The sequence below is a fragment of the Perca fluviatilis genome, chromosome 8 (genome assembly GCF_010015445.1).
Source record: "Perca fluviatilis chromosome 8, GENO_Pfluv_1.0, whole genome shotgun sequence".
Lineage (NCBI taxonomy): Eukaryota > Metazoa > Chordata > Actinopteri > Perciformes > Percidae > Perca > Perca fluviatilis.
Genome location: NC_053119.1, coordinates 30,403,265 through 30,418,550, shown reverse-complemented (window position 1 = coordinate 30,418,550; position 15,286 = coordinate 30,403,265). Strand labels below are relative to the sequence as shown.

Sequence of the window (15,286 nt, the reverse complement as noted above, 5' to 3'; positions counted from 1 at the left end):
ACCGCCCTGTGGCTCTCACATTCCATGTGATGAAGGTGCTGGAGAGGCTAGTCTTGGCCTACCTGAGGCCGTAGGTGAGATCTTCTCTTCTCTGAACCCTCTACAGCCAGCGACACAAACAGACTGAACAAACTGATCAGGAAGGCTGGCTCCGTTATTGGCTGCAAACAGGACACATTTGAAGATGTAGTGGAGAAGAGGTCACTGAACAAACGGTTATCTATAATGAATAATCCCGACCACACTCTCCACCCCACACTGGTCCAACAGAGGAGCACCTTCTCTAAGAGGCTCTGACAGCTTCGATGTCGCACGGACCACTCCAAGAAATCATTCCTACCACAGGCAATTCAACTTTTTAACACTGTGTTAGATAAGACTCATATACATCACAACTGCACTAAATGCACCTTGCACAATAGGTTTATCTACAGCTTTATCAATACTAGTTAAACAGTTGTACATTTTTATTCCCAACTTGAATATATTTAAAATTATTTGTTCTTATATTCTATCCTATTATTATTTCATGTATATTGTATCCTATTATTTCATGTATATTCTGTATGTGTGCTGTGTGTCTGATATTTTGCTGCTGCAACACTGGAATTTCCCATTTTTTGGGATCAATAAAAATCTATCTATCTATCTTTCATTCTCACATACATATATTCTCTTTTCACATGCATATATTTTCACTCTCACACACATACATACATTCTCCTTTCACATACATATATTTTCACTCTCTCATAAGAATATATTTTTAACTCACACATTCATACATTTTACTCTTATATTTCTATATTTTAACTCACACACAAATACATTTTTTCTCTCATATTTCTGTATTTAACATATATTCATAGATTTTTGATCTCATGCACATGCAGTACAAATTTTAAATATATGTATAAGAAGAAATGCATGCATGTATGTATGCAAAATATATGTCTGTGAGAAGAATGTGTGTGTGTGTGTGTGTGTGTGTGTGTGTGTGTGTGGTGTGTGTGTGTGTGAAAGAAAGTATAGTGGAAACAGGACTATAGTAGAAATGGATGGCAGAACATTTCTCGCTCTGTGATTGGCTGTCAACCTCACACTGTGATTGGCTGAGAAACTCGAGCAGGGTCATGTTAAGGTCGCGATCAGCATGGACAGAGATGAGGACGAACTTCTGCCGGTGAAACTATTAAGAAGACGTCGCTAAACAATGTATTTCGAATATCCAACCTTAAACTATCTTCACCGCGGTCCAGGCAATGACTGTTGTTCCTTCACTTCATTGCACGTAACCGCCATAGTGACCGTCAATAAAATACTGTCTAGTTTACACAAAACTGATTTTTGCTGAACTGATTTATGTGAACTGGTCATATTGAACATGTTTATAATCTAAAAATGAAGAGCAAACAAATATTTAATTAAAAAATAATGGATGTTTGTCCACACTTTACCTCTCCTTAGCACATGGCAATTGAATATGGTTTTAGAAAACTCTGTCCTGAAGTATAAGTGGCCTCAATAAGAAATGTAAAAAAAAGAGGCTTTAGGAATTGAATCTTCCATGTTATGAATGCATAATACATTACAATTATAATACATTTCCAGGTGTGTGATAGGTCATTAGGTTTTTGGGGGTAGTGATGGAAAATAAACCTCACTCAAACTGAACTCAAAAACACTTTTTCTATGTCCTCAATGCAGGGTATTGCTTTTAAGTGCTTTTCCCTGGGATTTTTTGTGTCATTATACTCCTTTGGATTTTTGTGCTTTTACAAAATTCCAATAAAATGTAAATCACAACTACAGATTATTGTCACTTTGTTCAGCGCTAAGCGTCAAGTAGCATTCGCAATCCTAATACTGACAGTGCCAAATTTTAAGTAAAAAGGGGTGACATTATTTGTGGGAAAGCCTTTTCTGATTTTTTGTTGTTGTTTATGGTATTGCTGTTTCATTAGCTTAATTTAAGTGAATATCAAGTATGATGTCTGCTTTGTTTTGTAGGGCCCAAATTCACCATCACAATACTTTCAACAAAGATGTCATCCTTCTTTCGAAGCCATCAAGCAGTGTCGTCGTCAAGCATCGCACTAAACAACGGTTACATGAACACAGACATATATTGAATGGGTTTAAATTCCAGAAGTCTAGGGACCAGAATACTGTCACTGAACAAATAAGGGAAGCCTTTGGAGAAAAACTGTCTGCTGAGGTAAGCACTTTTAGTTTATTGGCTATATCGTGTCCAATCATCACTTCCAATGTGTGTTGTGCATTTTGGCATTGATCCCAAAAAGAAGTTCGAAAAATCTATTCGAATTGAGATTCAAGCTCTACAGATTCAAAATCGATTCATAGAATTCCAAAAATGGATTCATATTTTTTTTTGACTTTTTTTGTTTTGTTTTGACACTATTGTCCAGACATGACATTACCTCGCCATTCCCATAGATGGCGCTGCGTCGAATTCACACTGACGCCTGGGCACTCTTATCATGATCAGAAGAAGAATGAGTGCAGCGGAGGTAGTTTAGTCGGCGCAAACAATGGCAAACCTCACAGAAAGAATTATTCAACCTGCTCCATCCAAGCCCCCAGGAAGAGCGCTATTTCTAAAAGCCACCATGGGCTTAGTGGATAGGGGTGGTACTGCACCCCATGGCCCAGAAAGACTTTTCACATAGACATTGCATGGCGAAAGAAACGTCTATATTTCAGCGGATAATTTGTTTTGGGGTATATCAACCTACCAGCCTGAACACTGAAAGGGTCCTTGTTTAAAACGTCACGTTTTTAACATTTTTAACATTCACTAGAAGCAAATCCAGAATTATCACCATGTGTTCTATTAATACGTCCATGGTATTATCTTATGAAGTTATGATACATCCGAGGGATGTATGTATGCTGTAAAGCCTGTTACATGGATGTAATGTCATTAGCGTTTCCCAAACTGGCGGGGCTATCGGCTAGCTAGCTAGTTGCTAATATCAGGGGTAGCTAGCATGGCTGTATTAAGATCTATACATAGCTAGCTATATGCCTACATAACGTTACTACAGACATAGTGATTACATCACCTTAGTTCTCTCTTATGATACATCGGAGGGCTGTATGCTGTAATGCTTGTGTAAGGAATATCTAAATGACGTGTTCGTTCGATTTCTGGAGGAAGGAGAGGCTGGGGTCGAATTGAAAGTTAAGCAAAAGGTTTAATAAAACAACACGATGAAAAACGACAGTCAAAACACAATCAAACATAAAACACTGCCAGCAGCAGACTGCAGACATGCTTCCCCTTGTGGGGACACAGATTGCAGCCATGCGACATGACAAAACAATACACTGTAAATAGCGGACTTCAACTTGCTTCCCTTGCGGGGTCACAGATTGAAGTCCCGAATCTTTCTCAGGAACCGAATTATATGTCCCTCAGGTTAAGGACACACCTCTGATTTCCAGTTTGCTACAGGTTATTTAAAGGTTATTTATCCTGGTAGTGCTGATTATATTCAAGTTTACAGAGTTTGCATTTCCTTTGCTCTAACCCAGACTTGGCACCAGGAGGTTGGAGACTCAAAGAGACGTTTCTCTTCATATGTTAATAGTTGGTTTTAACCTAATCTATCTGTAAGAAACAGGAAAAGAGGGGGAGAGAAATAACCAGCTGTTTTTACCTTAGTAGGCTAGTCATTCTAGATTCCATTCCTACAGGGCTCTCAAGTTTTGAAGACAGGCAAGAGTGACACCCCAAAAAAAAAAAAAAAGATCATAGATTGTGGGCGGGTTGGACAAGTCGCAGGAATAGGGGTGTTTCATTAATATATTTTATTATTTGTGTTTTTGTTGTTATTATTAATAATTGCTCAGATTTACACAAGAAAAGATTTGACACATGGCACTGACAATTCAACCAAATACAAAGTATTTATTCAATTTATGCATGGTTACTTATGATAATGGGGGGGTCTGGTGGTCCTCCCCCAGAAAATTTTGAGCATTAAACACTTCATTTCCTGCATTCTGGTGAATTTGTGTGCACCTATTTATACCTTTTCTGAATCAATTTATGCTGGAAATCTTTATGTAAAGGTAAACATAGATTAAAATCCAAATATAAAAACATAATGGAATATATGGCAGTTAGGCTCAGGCATTCTGTATTGCTTTCATTTATTCTCCTGTAGATTGACTTTTCTAATTATATCTGAGTCAGCACACATGTAGCCTAGCATCATTTACTCTTTCCTTTTGCATCTTTTGCAACCTCCTTAAATGTGCATATGACAATTATTCACGTCAATGATACATTAATTCATTTTAATGAATTAATAAACCCCTGGACTGTAATATTATTTGTTAGAGCAAGATTTCTGCTCATGTTCAAAACTTTGTGCACATTCAAAATATCTCTTTTATCTGAGTTTTGGAGGAGTCGTGATACTTTGAGAAAAATAAAGTTATAATAGTCAATATATTTCAGAAAATAATCTACCTGCACCATAGTCTGCTGTGCATTACGTGATTGCTCTGCTGTTACGGTAGATCTCAGACCTTCTGACAGACACAGAGCCCCGTTTGGGTCTCTGGTCTCTGAATGAGCGAATGTTTAGGGAAGTGTCTGTATGCTTTGCTTTTTTTTCATTGGTTGCTGCATTAAATCTTACCCAGATAAAATAGTGCTATTTTCTGATTGGCTATTGTGTAGCCCCTTTCTTTTTTTTGTTTGGCTGATAAGTGGCAGGCTCGATTTAGACATTAAAAATGTAAGCTATAAGCCGTGGCTTGGTCACGGTCTATGGGCTTGGTAGCGTTGCATTTCCCCTCACTCGTTTCCTGGTTCTATTTCTCCATAAACAACATGAAATCAAGGAGAGGGTTAACTTTTCCTGCTACACATTTCCCACCGTGGTCAGAAAGAACAGGGGAGACACTTTGTTTCTCTCACTATGACTCTAGAGTCGCTACTTGCTCCAAAGATAATCGCCGTCACTCTCTCACTTCTCCCTCTACCACACACTCCCCCCACACACACATGTGGCTCGACGCACACACCAGCGCACAAGCATAAACATCAGGCCACTTATGTAGACTACTGCAAGAGCTCTGCGTGGAGCCTCCGCACAACTGTAAAACGGCCAGACGCGTTTGATTCCTGCCGGTTCCATAGTGAGAGCAGCGCAGCCAGAGAAATTTTGGGCGCTGCGGCATATTGAATTTATTATAAATAATTTTTACGCGTGAGAAATACAATGTGTGGCGGGAGTGCGTGACAAAAGACCGAAATGAGTGACTATCACGCTCAATGCGTGACACTTGAGAGCCCTGTTCCTATTTTCATAACCTGACTGCAGCATACAATTTATTATTTAAAACATAATACATAAGCATAGTTTTAACTTTTTACAACCTAACACTTGTAACGTGGATGAAGGATGAAGCCATGATTGAGCTTTGTTCTACTACTGTCTATAGGCCCATATCTATGCTAGCTAGCTAGCTTGCTAGTAGCACGACATAAATATTAAATCTCCTTGGTTGTCTAGCTAAATACATCTATCGTTTATTTAGCTAAGCATGTAAACGATCGGGAACAACGAAACACAAGGTTTAACGTTAGTGAATATTTTAGACAATGAAAACGGCGAGTTCAATTAGTTCGCCACTTGTAAGAGACACGAGTGAGAAACTCATGAACGAACATGTTGCTACCGGTCGCTAAGACAACACAAACAAATTGTTGCTGGTGCGCGTGTCCATCGTGACGTCATGGGCTAACAATGCGGAAGATCCAAGCTCCATGTTTGCTTTATGCGCTTTTGAGCACTCTCATTGGAACGTACGGGGCTTCCCGCCGAACACTGTATCCTGTTCTCTTAATACATCCATGGCTCCATCCAATGGATGTATTAAGAGAACGCTCCATTCTCATTGAAGGCGAGAGTTTGGACACATTTCGGCTTTTATAACCTCGAGGGGAAGACGGAACTTGATAGGAATCATGCTATATGCAGGCTTGCAAAGCAAAAGTTAAGTAATTTGGAAACACCACAAACTTGAGAACTCACATGGTATGGCATCACCCAGAGATTAACATTAAAGCAACAACCTAAAGTACCTCCTCCTGACGTGCCAGTCAACCAACTCACTCTCTTTTAATGCTCTAAAACCCACCGTTGCGTCAGAGAGAGTGTTCTCAACTGCCGGAGACACTGTAAATGCACAGCGGCGCATGCTCACTCCAAAACACGTAGACCAGCTTCTGTTTCTAAAAAAGAATCTACAGATTCCAGCCAGTGGTGGACTATGAACTGGTTACACACACACACATACCCCTTAATGTGTATCCATTATGTGATTCTGACAGATCACAAAAGTTCTGTTGAATGGACTGTAGTTGCGACAGTTCTAAAAAGAAAGGGTCTAATTTTAGGAAGTTCAATGTGCCCAGTCGAGTTCACATTTCAACAATCAACCTGGTAGCTGAAGTACTCCTTAAACCACATTTAGCAGTATTTTTTGTTTGATCTGCATACAGCACTTTAAAGTTAAATGTAAAAGCTCTTTTTATTTAACAGTTTTATACTTACTTTATATAAAGCTGGCCAAAGCTTAGCACTTTTGCAGTTTTTAGTTGGAAAAGTTTTTTATTTTTGTATGAAGACATATAAAGTAAAATCAAACTACATTTAATTTGTTGTGTTTCTTTTCTTTTAAATTGTGTCTACTGCAATTACATGGGAAAAGTAACTACATTTACATACTGTGAATCGTGTTTTTGAATTGAGATTGACATTTTCTGAATCGTACACCCCTAGTAGAAGTAACTCGGAAATATAAAGACAAATCTTGATGTTTCTAGGTACTGGATGATGATAGCAGCGATGACTAGGCCTTTCGCGATAGTCAATAAATCAATTCATTGCATGTAGGCCTGTTGCGATAGTCAATAAATCAATTAATCGCATGATAAATAAATATGAGCTCGATCATTTTTCCGGCCGCGATAATTTTCATTTGCATGCTTGTTTGTTTTCCTCTGCCGCCATGGTATCAGAAATAGGGCAGATGAACAACAGGGTTTCCGCTATGTACATGTAGGGTGCACCGCCACTCCTTCAGCTGTTTATGAAAAGTCATAAAGTCGTAATTACACGAGTCTGCAGAGCCATCTGCTCTACTGAACACTAGAAAACTGTCATCCGCTCTCTCTCCCCTTTAGGGTGAGCAACTGGAACAGTGACAGGACGTCATCACTCGCAAAGTCATGGCAACCAAATAAACAACAGGGCGAGTATTACTTGTCAGTTGTCACTCAATTTTAGGCAAAGTGACAAACAGCGACAAAAGCCGTGGCATGAAATCCGCACTCACGCGGGTCCCGTGAAATATGACAGCTACAGTTTATTGGAAAATAGCATTATGGACACTGAATTTGATGAATTTACTGTTTATCAGACCCCAGATGAGACAAGAAGCTAACGTTAGCGAGCGCTGCGGTGACGGTACCTCTGCCTCTGACTCCCTTTGCAGGAGAACGCTGTATTTCTCCGACACGCTGTATTAACGTTACTGTTTTAAAACCATTTTCCAGGTTAGTGGGGGTGCATACCGCTCAAAACCAACAATAAAAAAACGTAGTAATGTTCACTCAGCATTTTGTTTTGTTGTTAAACTGTGTGTAAAATGAGCGGTGACGTTAAATCACCGGTTTCAGGCAATGGCACCCTATGGACTACGGTACCGTCTATTTGCTGGATGGTTTCAAGCTAACGGTCGGTAACTAACATTAGCAGATAAGTCTGTTGACAGTGACGTTATTGTTCATATTTTGCCACAATTTTTCTGACCGTAGTAGTAGTCAGAGTAACTGAAAGTGTGATGTGAGATGCTAAAAAGAAACTACACGCTGTTTTCAGGTAAAGTTAACATTTTGATTGTGTTTGGTTTTTATTCCAGTGCATTTTTTGTTTACAGAGACAGAGAGTCCATTTTATTTATTGTTTTTGGTTGTGTTTGGTATTCTTTAGAAATGAAGCTCAGCGAAAATTCTTTCAGGAATGCGTCATTAACCCAATCACTACTCATTATTCTTAAATCAAATCAGTTTGATTTCAGTTTGGAAGTGACGCTTTCAGTTAAACCAATCAGACTTGGCCACGAAATTCAAGGGCCAATCACAGCCTTACAACTCTGCTTTAAATCTGTTCTCTCCCTGTGCCGTCAGCTGTCGTTTCAGGCAAAGCGCTCAACCCTCCACCTCCCCTGCCGCCTCAGGTCATCGTGTTTCTACCGGCTGACCGCTCCGTTGCCTCTTCGTCTGGTCTCCGGTCTCCTTCTCCGCCGCCACCAGTGTCTAGACTCCATTGGGGGTTATGTTCCTGTTCTCTACCCCTTTAAAATATTATTAATTTGATGGAGTCTAATCTCCAAAAGACTTTGTACATTTTATATTACAGTTGTACAATAAATATTTTGCATATCTGCAAACGAAGTCTCTCCCGATTGAAATAAAACTTTGAAAAGGTGTACCTGCATTATTATGCCATTATCATTATATTAGATGAAAATGGTCTCTCAACGACAATATTATCGTTTATCGCAATAATTTCTGAGACAATTTATCGTCCAGCAAAATTTGTTATCGTGACAGGCCTAGCGATGACGACAATTTGAGTTCAACTCGCCAACTGCGGTCCTCATCTCTAACACAAGCTAGACACTGTTATGCATCTTCAGACAGTTTGACCAGTCCAACAACTGCCTGCCCATCAAACAGTACTTCTGCAGTTCAGTCTTTTGCCTCATCACTTGGATGTGAAGTCTTATTCACTCATACTCCAGCCTCGACCTACCACAGCAATATCTCACCTAACACCACCATTTCAGCAAGCGGTTCTTCTAATCAACTGCCAGTATGTCATTCCACCAGTCAGCCTTCTACCCTACCATTTGGAGAAACAACTTCAGTTGATCCAACCCTGGTCCTGACTTGGCCAAACAGTACAAGCTCACCCTACCAAAGCAGCACTCCAGAAAGTCATTCCTCTGAGTTACCCTGAGCTACCTCAACACACCATCAAGCAACAAACTATGATAACTACCTTTCAATAATGTCTGTACTGTCTGACCTTTCCTCTGATGAGGAGGAACAGAACCAGGCTATACTAGCAAGCTTGCATAGTGAAAGGTTAGTACAAATGTAAATGTTTTAAGATTTAGAACCTTTTCATTTTGTACTATTATTGATACTTGCTAACATACCTGACAATTTTACTTAAGTTTAAATTTGTCAATGAACAATACACATGATACACTCCTAAAACTACATTGTATAATGTAACTTATTTAATTGATCTTGTTTCTAGGACCACAGGATGTTGGATGCCAGTAAGATATATCTTGCAAGATCTTGCAACAAAAATAACCCAACAGAAGAAATGCAAGTTGAAATTAACTGTCTGTCATCCAACAGTCTTGGATGGAGCCATCAGAGGTTTTAAACGAGGGACATATGATCCATGTCACACTATTTCTGTCAGATTTTCTGATGATATGGGAGTACCTGAAGAGGTTGTGGACTTGGGTGGACCAAGAAGGGAATTTCTAACACTGCTTATGGAAGCTTTGCCCAGATCTCAAATGTTTGAGAGAGAAGAAGGCAAAATGAACTTGGCCTTTAACAGTACTGGTATGTATTGATTGTGATCTCATCATTTAGGTGCTGAACCCCGGAAAAGTTTCACTATATTTAGTTTGATGATACCTTTGTACACATGGTTTTTGTAGACATGCTTTTTTTTCTGTAGCCATGAGAGAGGCCCGGTACTTCATTGCAGGCAGGGCCATTGCAGTAAGCCTTGTACACGGTGGTTCCTCCCGCAGGCTTTCTGTCCCTAACTCTCTTCTCTTGCCTTGTTGACGGCTGTTGCAGATAGTGACCTACGTGACAAAATCAAAAGGGTACATTTTTGTATGTCTGTCTGTTTCTACATTAGTGACTAGTGTGGCAGAGAAGACATTTATTAACAACAGTTTTAAATGTTTTTTTTTTTCTATTTGAAGGTCATAGAGTGTAAAGCATTTGAAGAACTGCTAGCAACAACAGAGCCACTTGAGGAGTATTTGGTCAATGCTTGTAGACGACATCCTGATGTTTCAAGTGATGCACAGAGTGCGTGGTCCTTTCGAGAGGTACATTTTAATCTTTTTTCAAGTCTTCTTTGCCTCTCCAAAGCCTTTTTTACATAGGGCAAGCTTGTACATTCAGCTTTTAAAAACAAATCATAGATAAACATGCTGAGATAGGCAACATGTGTAAAAGGTATTGGTGTTTTTCAGAACAGACTTAGTGAAAATGGAATATAATATTCATAACAGAACGGACAAACTTAACAGCCTTACGCATTTTTATATATAGTGGATGCCTGCTGCAAATACATGCACCCATTGGAAGACGAAGAAGTACTAAAGAATAAATAACTAAATACATCTTCACCTCATCACTTGATATGGCAGCACGGTGGCTCAGTGGTAAGCACTTCTGGGAAGGTTCTGGATTCGAATCCAGGTCGTTCTGGGCCTTTCTGTGTGGAGTTTGCATGTTCTCCCCGTGTTTGCGTGGGTTTCCTCCGGGTGCTCCGGTTTCCTCTCACCATACAGACATCCACGTAACTAGGACTACAATTGAAAATTAGCCGACTAGCTAACAATGCCGCATTTACAGAAATGTTGATTAATGTGCATTGTCCAAATCAAATAAAACCATCATATTGTGGGAAGATTTGAGGCAGTGGAGGATGATGCCATCTTAAGTAACTAGCTTTGTGTCCTTAAAGTGATGGTTCGGAGTAATTTCACCTTAAGGTCCTTTGCACCATGACCTCGAGCCAAACACTCCCCCAGAAGCTTTTTTCACCTGGGTCGAACATTGGGAGAGTTAGCGTAGAGTAGCGTTATCAGCTGAATAGCTTAGCGCAGAGGCTAATGGATCCGAAGTGTCTCTTAACATGACCCCACTAATAATGCCCGAAATGATACCAAACGTCTACAGTAGTACAAATAGGTTATGCATTCATAAAACGATGGATTGTAAAGTTTGTAAGTACACCAGAAGTGTATGTAAATAACACTTGCCTGCTGGCTTCTGCTCTCTGTTGCTGCTGCTGCTGTTACTACCGGGCAGTAAGAGTGCTTAGGGCCGTCTACAAATTACAACACCGAAAAGAGATGCAACAAAAATATTTATTAATTTAATGATTAAATAAGGTAATGTCTCCAAACTTACCTCAATTATAACTTGTCCCCTGCTAGTTATTCTACAGCACTTACTTTAAAAAATAAGTTAAATTAATAAATATTTTTGTTGCATCTCTTTCGGTGGTAATTGTAACTGTAAACGGCCTAAGCGCACTCGTCTTACAGCAGCAACAACAACAGCAGAGAGCAGAAGCCAGCAGGCAAGTGTTATTTACATAAACTTCTGGTGTACTTACAAAATTTACAATCCAGTGTTTTATGAGTGCATAACCTATTTGTACTACTGTAGACGTTGTTCATTTCGGCATTATTAGTGGGTAATGCTAAGAGACACTTCGGATCCATTAGCCCCTGCGCTAAGCTATTCAGCTGATAACGCTACTCTACGCTAACTCTCCCAATGTTCAACCCAGGTGAAAAAATCTTCTGGGGGGTGTTTGGCTCGAGGTCATGGTGCAAAGGACCCTAGGGTGAAATTTCTCCGAACCATCACTTTAAAGGCCACCATAGCTTATATAAATTTTCTGAATGGGAAAGAGCTTGCAATCTAGAATTTTACCTCTAGATGACACCAACGTAAACCAATACTACACACTGTACCTTTTTCTTGACAGGATAAGATGTTTGTTGATAAAGTATAATGTCTGTAGAGAGCTCACTGTGATATTAACCATTAGATATTATGCGTTAATGACAGTGGGATATTACCCATTAGATCTTATGCGATAATGACAGTGGGATTTAGGCTAACTACTCTGGGTTTGAATTCTTCTATTTGTCATTCTGTTTTTTCTTTGATTCATTCATCACCTACACGTGAATATGTAAAAACAAACTGTCCAAAAAAACCAATCAAAATACTTTAAAAGTAACTGTTGATTTTTACTCAGATTTAGGGATGGACTGAGAACTCTTGGTGTGCTGGACAAAATCAAAGCTCACCCGGAGAGTTTTCGCCCCCTTCTATGCTGGTCTTGTCAGGATCCGGCTGAGACTGATTGCCTTTGTGCCACTCTTGTGGCCTTTTTGTGTGTTTTGTTGTGATTTGTGCTTGGTACTTTGTTCCGTGTTCTGTCTTATTGTGGGAGTCTTGTTTTTCTGTTTTGCTCGGTTCCCTGTTTTATTTTGAAAGTCTGGTTTTCTGTCTTGTCTGGTTTTACTTCCTGTCTTTTGGTTTTCCCGCCTTTGTGATTGTCTGATTTGTTTCACCTGTTGTGCCTCCTGTTCCTCGTTAGTACTCGTTACCCTGTGTATTTAGTCTCTCTGTTTCCTTTGTCTGTTATTGGTTTGTCTCTCTGTTTGTTGTTATTGTGTCACAAAGTGTGTTTGTTCTGCACTTTTGACTGGTAGAGTCTTGCATTTGGGCCCACCTGCTGAAACCGTGGCAGGTCTCCTACAACCCTCACAGCTCACCTGGTTGAAAGCCTCTTGACCATCTTCCTTTCTCCAGCTGGCAGCAATAAAAGGCAATCTGAAGAAGCTGTTGTTCCTTTCTGGAGAGACTACCTAACAGATTCAGAAGGTTATTGTAATGTTTAAATGAACTGAAATAACTACTTGTTTGAAATTGGAATTGCACTGTATCTTACCATTGTGTATGGTAAGATACACAATTAGAAGAACCGCTTGCTGAAATGGTGGTGTTAGGTGAGATATTGCTGTGGTAGGTCGAGGCTGGAGTATGAGTGAATAAGACTTCACATCCAAGTGATGAGGCAAAAGACTGAACTGCAGAAGTACTGTTTGATGGGCAGGCAGTTGTTGGACTGGTCAAACTGTCTGAAGATGCATAACAGTGTCTAGCTTGTGTTAGAGATGAGGACCGCAGTTGGCGAGTTGAACTCAAATTGTCGTCATCGCTAGGCCTGTCACGATAACAAATTTTGCTGGACGATAAATTGTCTCAGAAATTATTGCGATAAACGATAATATTGTCGTTGAGAGACCATTTTCATCTAATATAATGATAATGGCATGATAATGCAGGTACACCTTTTCAAAGTTTTATTTCTATCGGGAGAGACTTCGTTTGCAGATATGCAAAATATTTATTGTACAACTGTAATATAAAATGTACAAAGTCTTTTGGAGATTAGACTCCATCAAATTAATATTTTAAAGGGGTAGTTTAGAGTAGTGAGGTGTGTTGTTTTAATCTAATATCTGATGTATTTCTTTATGTAGAGCAAGAAGAAACACCGATGCAAGGAACAATTCTTGCCTTTGCCACTGAAGCCAGTATTGTTCCACCAATTGGCTTCTCTCCAGCCTTCAATTGAATTTCTTCACCAAGAGCATGATGCAGGAACTACCTCTAAACTACCCATTGCAAATACATGCATCGGTTGTCTGAAGTTACCACTGCACACTTCTTACAAAGACTTTCAGGAAAACATGGACTTTGTATAATACCCATGGTTTTGGCATGGCTTAATGCATGTGTAGAGGAGATAATGATTTCACTTATCAATATTCATTTTATAATTTATTATTCATAAAATTATTTTTATAAAGTTAACTGTCTGTTTTATACTGCTTTGTATCTTGTTTAAATTCTGGAGATTTCTTGTAGAAGTAAAAGCGGTTGCCATGGTGACCTGGTGTGTATCAGGGCGGCCTCTTCTGCGCACCTGCAGACTTGAGCGGTGAACCCCAAAATTATTTACATGCATGTGGTGTCCATGGTAAGCTACCTTAACATTAGCTCCGTTTATATATGTTCGATGCCAGATAACACTGTACGCATTAACTGCTAGAAAGTAGCAGGCGATTATTGACTTCCCTGTCCCACAGTCCAAGAAAGCGTTGTGCCGTTTCTTTCGAATGTGTGGATATTATCGTGGTTTTTGCCGAAACTTTTCTGATTTGCTGGCTTCTCTCATGGGTCTTGTAAGTCCCTTAAAACCATTTGGTCAGGCTGCCTTCGAGTCTGCCAAGGCGTTATGTAACGCACCTGTTCTCGCTGTGCCTTGCTTTACGCGACCCTTCAAATTAGAGGTTGATGCCAGCGCGTGCGGTGCTTTTGCAGGAGGACGATCAAACTATTGACCATTCTGTTGGTTTGTTACTTCTCAAGAGTTTAATAAGCATCAGCTTAATTATAGCACTATTTAGAAGGAAGCTCTTGCCCTTCTATTCGCCTTGCAATATTTTGAAGAACAAGTATTTACGGACCACAGCCCATTAGTCTTCCTCGCACATATGCGCAATTCTAACCAGCGGCTTATGCCCTGGTCTCTCCTTCTGCAAGATTTTAATCTGCAGATTCACCACAAAGGTTTCTGAGAATGTGATAGATGCTTTGTCTAGATGTTCCTCAGATGTCTAGGAATTAAACCTTTTTAGGGGTAGGTTTAATTCTTGGGTGTGGGGGTGTTATGACTGTGGTCGTATTATCTTTGGTCTGCTGTGTGTGCCCTGTGTTTTTCGTTCTCTTGTTCCAATTTTGTATGCAAATAGGTGTGTGCCCTAGCCAGGAGTTTATTGGTGGGATACTCTCGTGCCCAGCTTCGTGATTGGCTGCAGCTGGGGATACCATCAGTTATAAGGAGCCAAGATGGCGGCCATCGGTGGGCAGCAGGCATTTATCCTCCTCATCATCTCCTAACCGGCCTCACTTTTTGCTTTGTACAACTCTGATTTAGATTAGGTCTTGTTTTTGGTTTAAGTAAGTGTGGACCACCAGGTGTGTTAATCTTGTTTCCTGTTTTTGTTAGGGAGGGAAGTCTTTTGTCATTGTTTTTGCACTTTTGTTTGAGGTTAGTTTCTTATCTCCCAGTTAGGATTGTTTTGTTTCTTTTGTGGTAGGCCACCCTGAAGCCTTAGACATTTATGTCATATTTTTGTTCTTTGTGAAATAAATGAGTATCTAAACGATTTGTTTGTGGCTACTTGGGAGACGGGGAAGATGGGGCCTTTCCATGTTGCGTCCTAGGCACCCCTAGACTGGGGCGTAACAATTTATTTGAATCACCTTATGGGTAGAACTGTTGTATTTATCTTCAGCATTCAGTTAAATGAG

General features: G+C 39.8%; 1 long non-coding RNA gene across 1 annotated transcript; it reads left to right on the top strand.

Moving 5' to 3' along the window:
* The first annotated feature begins 12,559 nt into the window (after positions 1-12,559).
* Positions 12,560-15,141, top strand: LOC120563905. The gene is made up of 2 exons (XR_005640025.1): positions 12,560-12,787; positions 13,450-15,141. It is a non-coding gene; the product is annotated as an uncharacterized LOC120563905 (long non-coding RNA).
* Positions 15,142-15,286: the final 145 nt, after the last annotated feature.